The sequence below is a fragment of the Platichthys flesus genome, chromosome 1 (genome assembly GCF_949316205.1).
Source record: "Platichthys flesus chromosome 1, fPlaFle2.1, whole genome shotgun sequence".
Lineage (NCBI taxonomy): Eukaryota > Metazoa > Chordata > Actinopteri > Pleuronectiformes > Pleuronectidae > Platichthys > Platichthys flesus.
In genome coordinates, this window is record NC_084945.1 from 21,021,364 (window position 1) to 21,036,156 (window position 14,793).

The window sequence follows — 14,793 nt, forward strand, 5'->3', positions numbered from 1 at the left end:
AGGAACAGCCACTCTGTTCCAAAGCTGATTGGCCCGCTTACCTTTAGACATGGGCCAACCACTCGCCTCAGAGGTATGAGGTAGCTGGATTTAGCAAGTGTTCAATTTTGTTTTGCTGTGTTCCTTTATCGGTCCGTGTAGGTCAAACGTGGCAGAAGCCATCACTGTAGTTCTAGATGTAATGCTGGACTTTTTTCTCTTGTTCTCCCTTTGCACATATAACCCACTTTGCCTTTCCACGTTTTTCTTTTAAATCTTTAAAGTGAATATTTATTAAAAGATGTTTGCAGTTCAGTCCACTGGGTCCGGACCGCTATTTGTATCTTAGCAACCTGTGTGGCAACAGAGGAAGATCACAGAAGCTACTTATTAATCTGTTGCTATGACTACGGTGGTAGGCAATAACTCAGAAGATGCTTTAACCCTTTTTCGCTAGACTGCCACCTCCGATCAACAGACAGATGGATAATGTTCAGAACATGTGGTCGAAGGAAGGATCAAAGCCTGCATAGTTCCTTTCTGTGTGTAGTTGATTTTTTTTTTCCTACAACTGTATTTGACCGTGTGCGTGTGTGTGCGTGTGCGTGTGCGTGTGCGTGTGCGTGTGTGTGTGTGTGTGTGTGTGTGTGTGTGTATTAGAGACAGAGTGTGTGTGGCTATATATTTCTGTGGCACATCCCCAGCAGAGTATGTTTGCTCTGTTTACAAACCAGTGGAAGTCATAATCCGTGCACCATCTGGATGAAAACAGAAACAATCAATAAAGACGTTTCTTTTCTTTTCCTTCACGCCTTCCAGCATTGAGAGCACGTTATGGAATCTGCATAGATGTAGCGTATTGGACACATCTCACAATCCCAATCAATCTGACGTACCGGCATGAAATGGTGCAGATGTTTCCGCCTTTTTTTCCCCGGTATACCTCCAGACGGGGACTCTGAGCGGTGACAAATGCTTTCCGTACGCGGGCTGAGGCGTGAGTGTGAACTGATTCAAATTGATGTTTTTCCAGGAGAAATCAATGCATTTTTTTAACAGCTGCAATTACGCCCCTCACGTCAATTCATCAAGAGATTTGCATGAGGTAATTGTTGGCACCACGTCTACTGATGCATTTTTATTACATTTCAATTAGGAATTGAATCCAATTAGGGAAGTCATTCCAATCAACCAACAGGGGTCTCTGCTCTGAGCGAAGCCTACAGTTTGAAGAGGCTGCTGAGCTGAAGGATAGATACTGAGCCACAGTCCATGTGTTGTTATTTTACAGCTACACTATTTGTGTCATCTCTCACAACGAATGTTTACACAGTTATAAAAAGTGAAAGCAGCTTACCACAAACCGTTAGAACGCAGTGTTGTGCCACCCTTGTACTTTTACATGTTTTTTGGTTAATTTTCTTTTTGTGAGAAAGTACAATTCACAAACTAATAAGAAATTAGATAAGTTCTCTTTGTTGGTTGTTTTCATTTCTGTTCCTGGATTTTGTTTTGACACATTAAGACATCAAACAAATCACATTAGGCAGCCAACAAGTGAGATTTCCGAATCATTAACTTTCATTAATAACAACAAATTGTAGATAATTTGGAGTTTTCTTTGTCTTTTTTGATAATAATTTCATTATTTTAGCACTGATGATATGAAGGTAAAAATAAACATAAGATATGAAGATATGAAATTCAATCAACACTTATAAAATGTGATGTTTGTGAATGACAAATATCACACCACCATTTAAACTCTAAGTCTTGTCGATGTTTGCAGCTGAATGTACCTTGTTGCTTGGGATAATTTATCATCGCTTTCAATTATTCTCACGCGAGAGATCAAACGCCTCACCTCCTACTAACCCTGATGTTTGCTCCCTCACCAGATGACACAATATCGGTGAAAAACACACACAATAACCCAACCTGAAAGGAGAACTCACAGAGGTGTCACACACTGTTTATTTGCTTGCGAGAATTATTTTCCTAATAACATTGTCGGAGGCGAAAGGCACAGTATAGAGCTGTGCTCCCTATTCAAAGGGAGCTGAATGCCTCTGCTTTTGAGGTTGGTTTCTCATTCTGTGACATTGTGTTAATATCCTTTTTTGAAAAACTGCTGAAAACTTGTCCTGAGGTAGACGGAGGAGAGAGGGCAGCCGTAGCTGCTTGCAGAAGCAGAAGCACTGTCTCTTTGATGTCAGGGCTAAGATTTGCCTAGTAGCCGTGTGCACGCTGCTACTGCCCCCTGGGGGAGACGCTGGGGATAATTGGAGCTGGGAGCGGCAGATGGCTCCTGCAGCTTCAGCACCAAAGAATACTTGTGTTATCTACCAACAAGAAAACTCGTGAGGAGTAAGTACTCCCATGGGTTTCTATCATCACCATACTAATCGGATCAGCCTCTAAAAAAAAAAAAGATGAGCGCTTGTGTAAGTCAGGTGGTTATATGGCCATGAGCACTATTAACAGAGAGCTGTTCCTGTCTCTGTGTGCAACATCTGTGGGAATATGTGGAGACATTGACAAACACTAAAACTGGAAAGTTTTACAATCCCAGCATCATAATTAGCTTGAAACTGACAAAAGAAATAAAACATTTTTTTAGGTATAACACGTATTGTAATAATGATGCTAGTGTTGTTATGTCAAAGAAAAGGCAACTTGAAAAGCTGGTCATACTCAAACTTTCTCTCTCATTAATCTTTCAGTTTTTAACCAGTACCCAGTCTGAAAAATATGTACATACACATAGGATTCAGCAATGGAAGTTACCTGCACACCCTTTTGTTATCACCATCCTTTTTTTTTACTTGAAAGCTTTTCACAGAGTCAAAAGTGGATTCCACACCTTCCTTACTTTTTTCTTTCACATCCAGCCCAAATACACACAGAGAAACAGATGCACACAACCGTACACAGAAACAGACCCACTAAAATGTAGCTGCGGTAAATGGAGGTGTGGAGATTGCCCACTTAGACGGCTGCATTATCCTTTTTGTGTTTACTTTCCATTCTCTGCTCCCATTTTCAGCCTTTTTCTGTGCCTCATGTGCTCTCACAGTCTCTGTCAGGTGTGTGCGTCTTGTTCCTATCCTCATTGTCCTGTCTCTTGTCATCCTTTCACCCGTCCCTCATCTCTCTGCCGTCATCAAGGACCCCGTGGCCTCCTACGTAGCACCAGTGGAGAGAAGGGTCTGTATCTCGGCAACGCACCTAGCAACCGCTCCTCGTAACTATGGATTATAACCTGTTGCCAAGGGAGACAGAGATGGAGGATTGATTTTTTTTTTCTTAGGGATGAAATTCAAAGTGAATTAGATGCATGAATAAACACGGCAATAGGACATGAACACTAACATTTATGAATGGTGATAATTCATTTACAGTTTATCTTGGTATAGTTTGGCAAAGAGTCAAATAAGGAAGGCCTGTCTTTGTTATATGTACCTTCTGTGAAGTAAAGAGCACAATTAAGAATTATGAACACCATCATGTGATATTTATGTTCTTAGCAGTGCATATATAATAATATCAATATAATCCCCAAAATGTTGTAACGTAAGTTTCAACAAAATAAGTAATATATGTCTATTTAAAGAGACATATATTTCTATCCATTTGTAAATAATGTTATACTGTCCTCTCAATACAATTCCTTTATTTGTAATTATTATAAACATAATTTAGTTTTCTATTGTTGTATTTTTTCTGTTCTTTTTGCATTTCGAGTTTTGGGAATTATTTTAATAAATTCATCAAAGATATAAAATGCAGCAGGGATGATATTTAAATGTTATCCCTTACATCTAACTGATTGGTTTGTCTGATATAAAAACTAAATCAACTGAAAATTTGTACACAATAAAAAAAAGGGACACACACGCATTCAAAAACACAATGACAAAGTTCTCTCTCTCTCTCTCTCTCTCTCTCTCTCTCTCTCTCTCTCTCTCTCTCTCTCTCTCTCTCTCTCTCTCTCTCTCTCTCTCTCTCTCTCTCTCTCTCACACGGCCACACAAACTTTCATTTGTCATTAAATTAACCCACTATTTCATTCCTTCCATCACCTCTGAGCTAAATTATCACACACTGCCTGGCATCCTGTGGACCAGCTTGTGGATATGAAAGCCCACAATTCCCCTGCTATCATCTCTCTAGGCTTTCACAAGCGCACTAATGATAGCCTGCCACCGGAGAGCTGGTGGAATGGAGCTGTAATGTCCTTGGAAAGTGCAGCCTGGTGAGAGAACTGCTCTGTCTCAGGCTCGCTTTCCCTCGCCTGGTGTCGACAGCCTCCGTCTCTCGGCCGCCGTGTTAATGGGCAGATTCTACTTTGAACCCTGATTGTGGGAAGCTTGTGATTGGAGCCGAAATTTGACAGAGGTCTGTGTCATGGCAAACAACTAAGCACACGCATACGCGCACACGCACACACACAGACACGGACACACCCTCTTTACCGCAATAAACAAATCCATCTCCATCAAAATGTACAACTGTTCCAAATGTTGTAGTGCGCCGTGTCATGCTATACTATAATATTATGTAATACTTTTACGATATTACAAAACTCGTAAAAAGCTAAAATATCCTTTCCACCATAGCATCCTGAATACATGTAGTTATAAAACTTTTTATTCCCTCACAAATCAATTGTTTAATTTGAATTTACTTAACTTTACTTACTATATAGTTTGATATGATATGGATAACTTTATTGTACCATACCATATCACATACGGTTATACTACTATATCCTCGGCTGTGCACTGAAATGTTAATACTAATATTTATATTTATTATAATAATATGTTGTGACTTCTTTATCCCAGTTTTGATATGCATGAGGCATGGAGGTTTGTATAGGTATTTTTTCTTTTCTCTGTGAAACACAATATTCAAACTTTTGTTGCTATCATTCATCCTGTGTGTGCCTGCAGTATACACTATGCCATTACTACATGCTATGTAATTTAACAGTGCATGATTCTATGTGTTGAGATATGCCTGTCTCCCCCTCACCACCTCCACAAAGATCATAAGTGACTTTCATTTGTAACCAGTGACTGAGGGGGAGGTTCAGCCTGAACAGCAGTGAGCAGGTTTGGGCCCTGTGTCTTGCTCAAGGACACTTTGTGGAAACGTGACCTCACAAAGGACACTAACCCTAGCTCTGCTGCGCTCCTGCACTCACAATGTGCTACAGTTTATGGTTTGTAAAGGACAAACTTGTCATATTCTGATTTTTTCTTGTCTTTTCAGCTGTTTAAATATGAACTGATTTGTCTTTTTGTCAATGTTTGTTACAAACAATAGAAAACTGTTTTTAAGAGCTGGACGAGTTTGTCTTTATTTCAGGAAATGCCCTGTCCCTGTCAATTAAAGTAATAAAATAAACCAAGGCAAAGCCATTTTGCTTTATGAATTTTAAATGCCTGTTGGTGATAGGCTTTTATAAATAGTCCATTCACACACTAGACAACAATTAATGTGTTTTTTTTGCATGCAGACACTTGAAGCACATGAGTTCAAACTGGCATCTAGCGCTGTTGTGTAAAAGACTTGTTTAGCCCTATGTTTCAAAAGCCTCAGTGCTTTACCACCACCTTGTGGTTGCTGGAGGATAAAAGCAAATATTACATTTACTATTAATAAAAGAAGCAGAAAAACATTTAGAGTGAAATAAACCAAAGTGTTGCCAGCAAACACATTGATGCATTTAACATACAATTGAGAAGGCACATACAGGGTAAGTTTATTATAAAAATAAATAAAGAAATATTTAATATTATGAATTTGAATTAAATCATAAAATATAATCTGTTATCAACATTCCCCTTCAATCATGGCGCTTTAATTTTCTGCAGAAAATAAGTGTCTCAACATCAATTGATCATCCTATTTTCTCAACAAAGATGTAATATGCTCTTGCACCACATGAGGGCAGTAAGAGTATGTGACAGACAGAGTGGACAAGCACAACCAAGCCCTCATGGGAACAAAGGATTAGTTGGTCACAATCTAAAGACTGTCGTATGTAAATCATGTCAATTCACTGTGGCAGATGAGGGTTATTCCAGTCTGATTTCATGCCTGGTCAACTCACAGCAAACGGACCTCAGGCCAGCGGCCCCACGGCTGAATGGTTACAGGGGAAAAGGGGCATTGTACAAAGTCAGCCACTGACACACAATCACTTTTTTGTACAATTGTTTTTGTTTCTACAGTTTTCATTCGGGGATACATTTTGGGCTTGGATTCGTGCCTGACAGAGAGACAGACCGACTGTAAAACAAAGAGCAGCTGCCAGGTAAAAGTTGTCAGCTATACAGTCGGTAAACAGAATCCAAGAGGCCATGAAGGTTAATAGCGGAGTGGTCGCTGGTTACATGTTGTGAATATCTTTCCTTCCACATAATTTTCCAGTAAAAAGACAAAAAAAGTCAAATTATCACCCAGGTAAACACATTTCCATTTGAGTCAGCCCATCAGTCACCTGGGGACAATGGGAGCTTTGCGGTGAGGGTGAGTGAGTGGGTAAATAATTTGGGAGCGGGAGATAGGGACACAATTAAACTGACACATGTAAATGTTGGCAAAATAGGGAGCATGGAGGAAAAGGGGCCTTCTCAAGCAGTTAATTGATCAATTATGTAAACACAGGACCACTCCTGGTGAGGTGCTGTGGTGCATGGGGCTGAAGAATGGCTGAGAGATAAGGAAAGATGCTAATGACTCATCTGCAGCTAAACTATGAGTCTGGGGATGAGAGTCCAGCAGGAACGGCTGTAGTGAGATACTGTAAAAACAACTGGTGGCCAGGGCAATAGATTCAGAAACCACAGCAGAAGTCTGTATCAAGTGTTTGTGTCTCCGAATACTTCCTGTGCAGTGATGTTGTATCATCCTGTATCAGGCATGTTCTGCGTATACATCTTTGATTTCATGAGTTATGTATGTAGTATTAAAGTTTCTTTAGGTGCCAGTACACTTGCGGCAGAAGTGCAGTTTAGTTCATTCACATGCAAAAATACAGACATACAGAGGTACAGGTACAAAGTCTGTAATTGATCTACAGACTTTTTGCTGTTTTGCTGATTGGTGGAAAGGATCTTTCCAATTCTGATTCCTGCATCTCTGCTGCCCTAAGTATTAAAGTTTCAAAATCACATATTCAAAAGATTGGTCATGTCATTTATTGTAACTCCTCCCTCACTTTGTGGCTGGGTTCCGTGTCTTCCCATACAGCTCAGTTGCAGTTGAGGAACCTTTTCAAGCTACTGAGCCCCACCTGCACGTTGAAAGGAACGATTTCTTATGTTTGGGATATCATAAAACCTGGCTTTCTGAGGGTTTGTACATATTTGTGAGGCAAATATCGCGGGTCAATGTTCTCTAAAGGTTAATTTCATATGAAGCTACGCTGCAGATTTGCTGTACCACAGGGAGCATATGTTTTAGTCTTCCCCGCGCCTGCAGAGATTGGAAGTAAATGGGAGGCAAAAGTTTGCCACGGCTTCACTTGTGTATGTGTGACCGTGCCCCGAATCTGTTTATTTTTTTCATAGTGGCATTTGTTTCCTGATGTGTTAAGGTAGATATACCCAGCCATGGTGCTAACGGCTTATTCTGCTCAAAATACAATAAAGAAATCATATCATATAGAAGGCCCAAGGGGGAAAAACTTGATATTAACCAGAGGGGGACATAAGGTAAACCAACAATAAATACCTGTAGTTAAATACACACTATAAGAGATGCGCCCTACAAAACAGTGTGGAAATCCAGCAGCTCAAAAAACTACGGCTTCATACTGCAATTAGAATTGAGTTAAATTACCACTCAATCTCAAAATAAAACCATCAGCATCACAAAGTCGAGATTTATTGCAGGGCTATTATCTTGCGTATAAGACGATACAGGTATAGCCTTATGTTGTGCAGTCTTATTTGTATTCTGCTCAGCTTCTGAGTCCTCAAAGCACTGCTCAATGTAAGTTCTATCAAGATGGGTTAAGTGTTTAATGTTTTGATGTGAAGGTCTGTCTACTTGCATATGCCCTCTGTAGCAGTGTGAAGTACTTTGTAAGGCCTTTTTGCCGAAAGTACTGTAAAAATAAAATTGACTTGATCCGACTTAAAATATAAATGTGAAACACAGGCAGTTCTGTTCCGGTTTGAAGATTAAATGTCTTTGACTTTGACTTTCTTCGATAATATCTTGCCTCATAATGGGGCCCCGTAAAAGTGCATTATCCGCACGCTTGGGAAGAGGGTAATACATTAACAAGAGATGCTCTAATGTTCTAAATGTGTGGAGTAAGTGGCGCTGAACGAGACGGGCTCCGGAGCTGACAACCAGGTGGACAGGTCCCCACCCTCATTCCCTCTGTCTTTCATTTGAATAATGCATGCTAATTACCTACTTGCTGAGAGCAGAACTGTCACCCCCGGGCCCCAGCAGACATTTCCATGCACATACAAGCACACATAGAGAAACACGCACCAACATGCACACTCACTGGCACGCACACACACATAAAGTAGCTGTCATTGTACCTGTTCTACTTACCTCCTAAACACTGGCAAATTCACAATAGAAACTTCAGACACTGTAGCTGATAGATTTGAGGCAATTCCTTGAACAAAAGCATCTGTCAAATCACTATGTAAGCTAATGGTAGACTGCATGCAGCACTCAGTATGCTGAGAATTCCAGAACTGAGCATGGCACTACTCTTGCTTTGCCACTGTAGAGCCAGTCAAAGAGATTGACTTCAAGAGTGAAACTTGACTCAAATAAAGTTGCTATTACTCCGATAAAAAGTATTTATACTAACAGTAATTTGATCATATAAAAATGGAGCAGAATGTAAAAAGTTATAATTTTCCAACTGCTGTAATTTCAAATATAATTTTTTTTTTGGCATTTTTGCATTCCGAATAAAGGATCAAATAATGTATCACTTGGAGTACCACTCTTGCCATATCAAATATTTATCTTATTCTGTAAAGCATTGACTTGCATAACACCCGAAAATGCAAAGTGTAACATGGACACCTTCGGCACATCCAAAGACACATGACTCCCATTCATACATTAACACACCCAGAATTGGAGATTTATATATATATATATATAAATTAGAGCTGTGAAAAATAACGCGTTATGATTAAATAACAGGATTAATTTGTGGGTTTTTTTAACGCATTTTTACTGATGCGCAGAAGGACCTTCCAATATACCCACAATTCCGCCCAATCTGCACTAGTCGCCGTTCTAATGCAGTCAGGCGGCAGCTGCTATTCAAATAAACCAACAACATGGATAACTCTGAAGAACCTGAGAACCTTCTGGATGGGAAGCTCGTGCTCCAAAAAAAAAGATGGAACAATCAATAAAACCAAGGTGATATGTACACTCAGTGGGAAGACGTTATCGTTTCAGCGTAGCAATACCGGCCTAAAGTACCACCTCAACGCTAAGCATGCATTGGTCGGCGAGGGGCGTTGAAGTGGAATGTTATGCGCCAATCCAGCTTCACTCGCAGGACACATTGTGCAAAAGAAGTCGTCAGCTTTACTGTCAGAGAATGTGAACAAGTTTTTTCCCTCACCAACTGGCTAAAGAACGACTAGCTAAGAGGACCTTGAGAGGCATTTGATTGTGTCATGGTGTCGTTAATGGTTGTTTTGAAAAAAAAAGAAAACATTTCAATCATCCTATAAAAATAATGGCTAAGAAGCCCAAATAATTTCTGTTTGGTTTAGAAAGAAAAGAAAAAGTTTTATTCAAACATACAATGGCTAAGAAGCCCAAATTCTGTTTAGGATGAAGATTATATTAATATTCCATATGGAATAGCAAAGAGAACTGCTAAAGAACTGCTGCGTTGCAGCACTATTGTTTTATGAATAAAAAAAGAAAGCGTGTTAAATGTATATACCCGTCTTTTGTCATAAATCTTTTTGTTCTCACAAAAATATACTGAGAAAACTGATAATGTGATTAATCATGATTAATCCATAGAAACCTTTGATTAATTTGATTAAATGTTTAATCATTTCACAGCCCTAATATAAATATAAACAGTATATATGAGTGTATATGTGTCTCTTTCCCACATATACACTCCTTTACATACACAAATGTGCAACATAGCTCTGGCATATGACTACAGCTTGGACCTGTGCTGATTCCCACACCACTTTCAGAATATGAAGGAGCTCAGGGGTTTTTCATCGTATTCATTTGAGGCTTGGTTACACAGAAAAAAAATCCTCAGTTGGCTAAACCTGCAATTCCAATGATGAGCTTTCTGGCTCTAAACCTGATATGGAGGTAAATCTGGCAAAGTGTGCATGGGTGTGTTTTTATGAGTGTATTGTGTCTGTGTGGCTGTGCCTGCAAACAAATCGCCAAACAAAGTGGCCAGCGCTTGCTTCTCCATCTTCCATTGCCACAACAAAAACTGTAGCAATCGCAGACTAATTTGACCCCCCTCCAGCCTGTGCGCCTCTGAAAGGCCTGTCATTGGTATGCAAGGCATGGTGGGTCCTCAACAATAATTCGGGAATAAAATCAATGATGCCGCCAGTGAATGGCCCATGGTTTTTACTGGCTCCATAAGTGACTTTGGGAGGGTGTGTGTGGCTCTGTGACACAGAGGTTTGACAGATCTTCAACAGCTGTGTTGGTGGAGGGCCATGTGCGGGTGGGGTAAGGGATGTTGACAGGGCTGTCCATTAAAGCTGCAAGTGACACATGAGCAGCAGTAAAGCTGGTCTGTCCCATGCCTGTGATCACTGTCATCAGCTCGCCACTGGGAGGGTCCAGCCCTGCATTAGTGGATTCCTATTAGACGGATTGTACTTGATCACATCTCAGTTGAATCTCCATTAAGATGTCAATGCAGTGGTTAATGTATCTGTGATTTTTCCCTTCGTCCTGCTAAACCGTTATTTATGACACTTATTAGGAAGCATAACCCGGCCATCAATTAATGTCCTGCAGGCATGCTAAGCAATTGGGCCCATTGGCGTCTTACCAAATGTACTGGAACGTCCATTAATACTGCAATCCACACACAAGTGCTCACATTCAAATGAGCACGGGCAGGGACACACAAATGCCTTTCTTTAGGCAGAGCTCTGTGTACATGGACATTGTTTTATGTGGTTTTACATTCTGATCTTGGCAGAGGAAAATATATCCGCACCACTGACTGGATTCACAAATCGTGAGAAGGGTAAACGGTCTCTCTAAAGGTCAGCTGATGAGATTGCATGCAGCGAAATGTCAAAAATCAGTGAATTTTACTGGAGCATGTGTGTGTGGTGGCCCTGTGGCCCTTCTTACAAGAGAGGTTAATACACTGACAATGAAATGCCTTGTGTTACCAAAGCGATAAGACATTTTAAGAGCATTTAATAATTTAAACTTTATGACTTTACCATCCAATCTCTTTTTTTTTTTTTTTAAATGGGAATTTCAAGTAGTTAAAAAATGTATTACCGTTGCTTATATTTACTTGAAGGCATCTGGAAGTGTCTTTATCACCTCATTTACTTTTCAACGCAGAGCTAATGTTAATTGTCTCCATCGTGCCAGAAAGCATAAACAGCAGTTTGCATTTAGAGTATTTCCGCCACAGACACTTTGTGGTCTTACAGACAAACAATAAACTCTTAGCCATGTGGCCTGAAACATAAATACAATGGAAGGATTTTTTGGGTTGCAGGGACTTATGGAGGTAATGGATATAATTGATTGTTATAACTGATATCAGCATATGATGCAGCAGTTTTGTGTTTTGTGAGATAACCAAAGAAAGATTAACTTGGTCAATTGAGCCTCCCCGTACACACCAAACAAAGGACAGATGGTTGCTGACCATAGACCTTATAATGTTGAAGTTATCCTTCAAGATGTTTACCCTCATCAATGCTGCTAAAAAACTTTAATCTTGATGATATTTTCCTACACGTGGCATCTATTGCACTTCTGTCCGTCCTGGGAGAGAGATCCCTCACATGTGGCTCTTTCAGAGGTATATCTTTCAGACATATTTTTACCCTGTAAAAGGGGTTTGTAGTTTTTCCTTACTCTTGCTGAGGGTTAAGGACAGAGAATGTCATACCATGTTAAAGCCCTATGAGACGAATTGTGATTTGTGAATATGGGCTATACAAATAAAATTTGATTGATTGACTGATGATTCAGAAAAAGAAAAAAACACTGCAAATGCTTTAAATTATCAAAGTTTAGGATGAAACAAGATTTGCTTTTTAACACCTGAATCACTAAACGTAACGTTAATGGAGTTAGTAACCAGCATGTCAATCTGAGACCCAATACTTAGCAATGTTTGCCATTTTGTGTTCATACACAGAGCGGCATGGAATGAGTTATGAAGTTATATCCACTATTAATTTAGGCTAGTGTGATTAGCAAAAGGTCGCTGCCTGGAAGGAAAGGAATAAACACAAGCATATTGAGTATTGAGCTAAGTGTGTTTGTGTGTGTGTGTCTTAATACCAACCTTTTTTTAACATAAAACATATTTTGTTTATATCGTATCTAACATTGCACTCACAGTAAAATCCATAAATATTGTTAATAAATAAGGAACAAGAATAAAAGAATAATAGGTCTTAATCTTGATTACAAAATAATGCAACTCTACTGGACAAAACACTATTTATTATGCTATATGTTTGGCAAGTAGCATAATCATATTTTTTCAAGTTCATTTTGTGAATGCCATTTGATGGTGTAAGTTTGTAAGACAATGTTTCATTCCTCAGAGTAACAACTCATCGCCTCTGTTGTGAGATTGTCATGACGACAGCTGAGTGTCTGAAACCATGTGCACAAGAAAAACCCTGTTTGGTGGAGAAAAGTACACATTCAACCTGCAGTCAGTGGTAAATCCCCCCTCGATGCAGTTAACACATGGGTTTAGTACTGCTGGTCTGCTAGGCATTTCTGAAAGGATACAACATCATGTATATAAGGTATAAACAGTACATAAAATGCTAATGGAGCTGAGTAGGGACAGCAGACACAAGTCAATCTTATCAGCTGGATAGCAATAGTGCACTGAGAAAAAACAAGCGTAGCACTAGTACCAATATTACAATGGGATTGCATACTTTAATGTTTCTGTAACAGTACAGTAATAGAGTAATTTCACTATCAGAGTTTTTATATTTCTAAATTGCATGCAGTATCCTGAAATGATATTTAATCTATTATTTATACTGAGTTAATGTAAACAGCTAGTAGCTAACACTTAGCCAGGGAGCTTGGCAAGTGTAACCTCCTCACAGTAACATTGAATCAATCAGCAGATCTGACCAGTAATGATTTGACTTCCTGCTAACTGTTTCCAACTGACCATCTGTTGACTGGAACTTTCAAGTTTACAGAATTCACAAAAACACTTCAGCCTTATACGAGATGGTTGCTTCAGAAGAAAAGCGTCACTGGTTCTGGTCTGATGATGTTTATCTAGGTATTACAAAACTGTATTACAATAATATTGCTTAAATTGAAAAATGCACACACGCATGCACGCACGCACGCACGCACGCACACACTTTGCCAATCAAAAGGGAATTTCGTTATTGAAGATTAAGTGCTAGTGTCTCTACACTGTTCAGGAGATGAGTTTCATCTTTTCATCTCCATCAACAAAACTTAATGATGTACAAAAATCTGTCGAGCTGATTCTGAACTGTAGAGGGTAAAATTCATGATCCTTATGGGAATCTATTTTCCCAACCTCTAAAGGTCAATACCATTCTAATGTATGTACGCTAAAAGTGAGGTTAAGTCGGGCCAGCAAACTTTTGAACAAATGCCATAGAATAATTGAATTAGTGAGTTTTAGAGGTGCTTCATTTTAATCGTCTCCTGGCACTATAGATTCTTATTTATTGAACAATCCTTTACACTTACCTTTGGCAAGAATTGAATAAACTATTCATTAAAGTCACAAATAAAAGAGAAAAGAAAAAATTAGTATCACAACTTGAACAAACATTTTACGAACAAGTGTGTTTAACTGCAGGTCCCCGGCATGTGGGCAGTTATATTGCTTGATAGTGCTGCTGATCTCTCTTCATCCTACTACTATGTATGTGTGTTGAAGTGTACATGCGTGTGTGTATGCTTGTGTGGACCCATGGCCTGTGGGGCAGAGGCTTCTGTCAGGCCCACAACTGAGTGATGAATGTGTGTGCAGCGAGGGGAACAGGGTGCCAACTGAATTGACTTGTCCACAGACTGTGTGGACATGTGTGTGTGTGTGTGTGTGTGTGTGTGTTTGAAAGTGTGCATGAGAGCGACACAAAGTGTGAACATGTATGCATTTCATATGCATGCTTACGGTAGGTTGAAGTGAATGTATAGGTATCTACAGGTAAAACATGTGCTTGTGGGCATGCATGTGTGTGAATCTGAAAACACAGCAAGATAATACTTCTCTCTTTCTCATCTCCCTCATCCTCGCTCATCCTGACACCCCCCATGCCCTCTCCGTCACACTGCTGCCTCTCATCACAAACCTAATCGTCTCACCCCCTCGGCAAGTACGTGCTGTGCGAATTAAAGTGCCCCTGCCCTCTTTTTCTCTTTCTTATAACTCTTTGTCCTCTTCCTGCTTCTCCTACCTCCTCCTCATCCTTCTCTTCCTCCTAATAATTTGCAGCTTTTGTATGGAATGGGTGTCTGACTTTAAGTGGCCACAGCATTTCAATAATGTGTTTACTTATCTCCATTTAGCTATTGAGCCTC

At 39.7% G+C, this 14,793-nt stretch overlaps 1 long non-coding RNA gene across 1 annotated transcript in view; it reads right to left on the reverse strand.

The window, feature by feature from the left end:
* Positions 1-1,948: 1,948 nt before the first annotated feature.
* Positions 1,949-14,793, reverse strand: part of LOC133958819 (uncharacterized) — a 137,263-nt gene continuing 124,418 nt past the window's right edge. The window contains exon 4 of the long non-coding RNA XR_009921733.1: positions 1,949-3,241. This is a non-coding gene — a long non-coding RNA (uncharacterized LOC133958819). The remainder of the gene's footprint in view (positions 3,242-14,793) is intronic.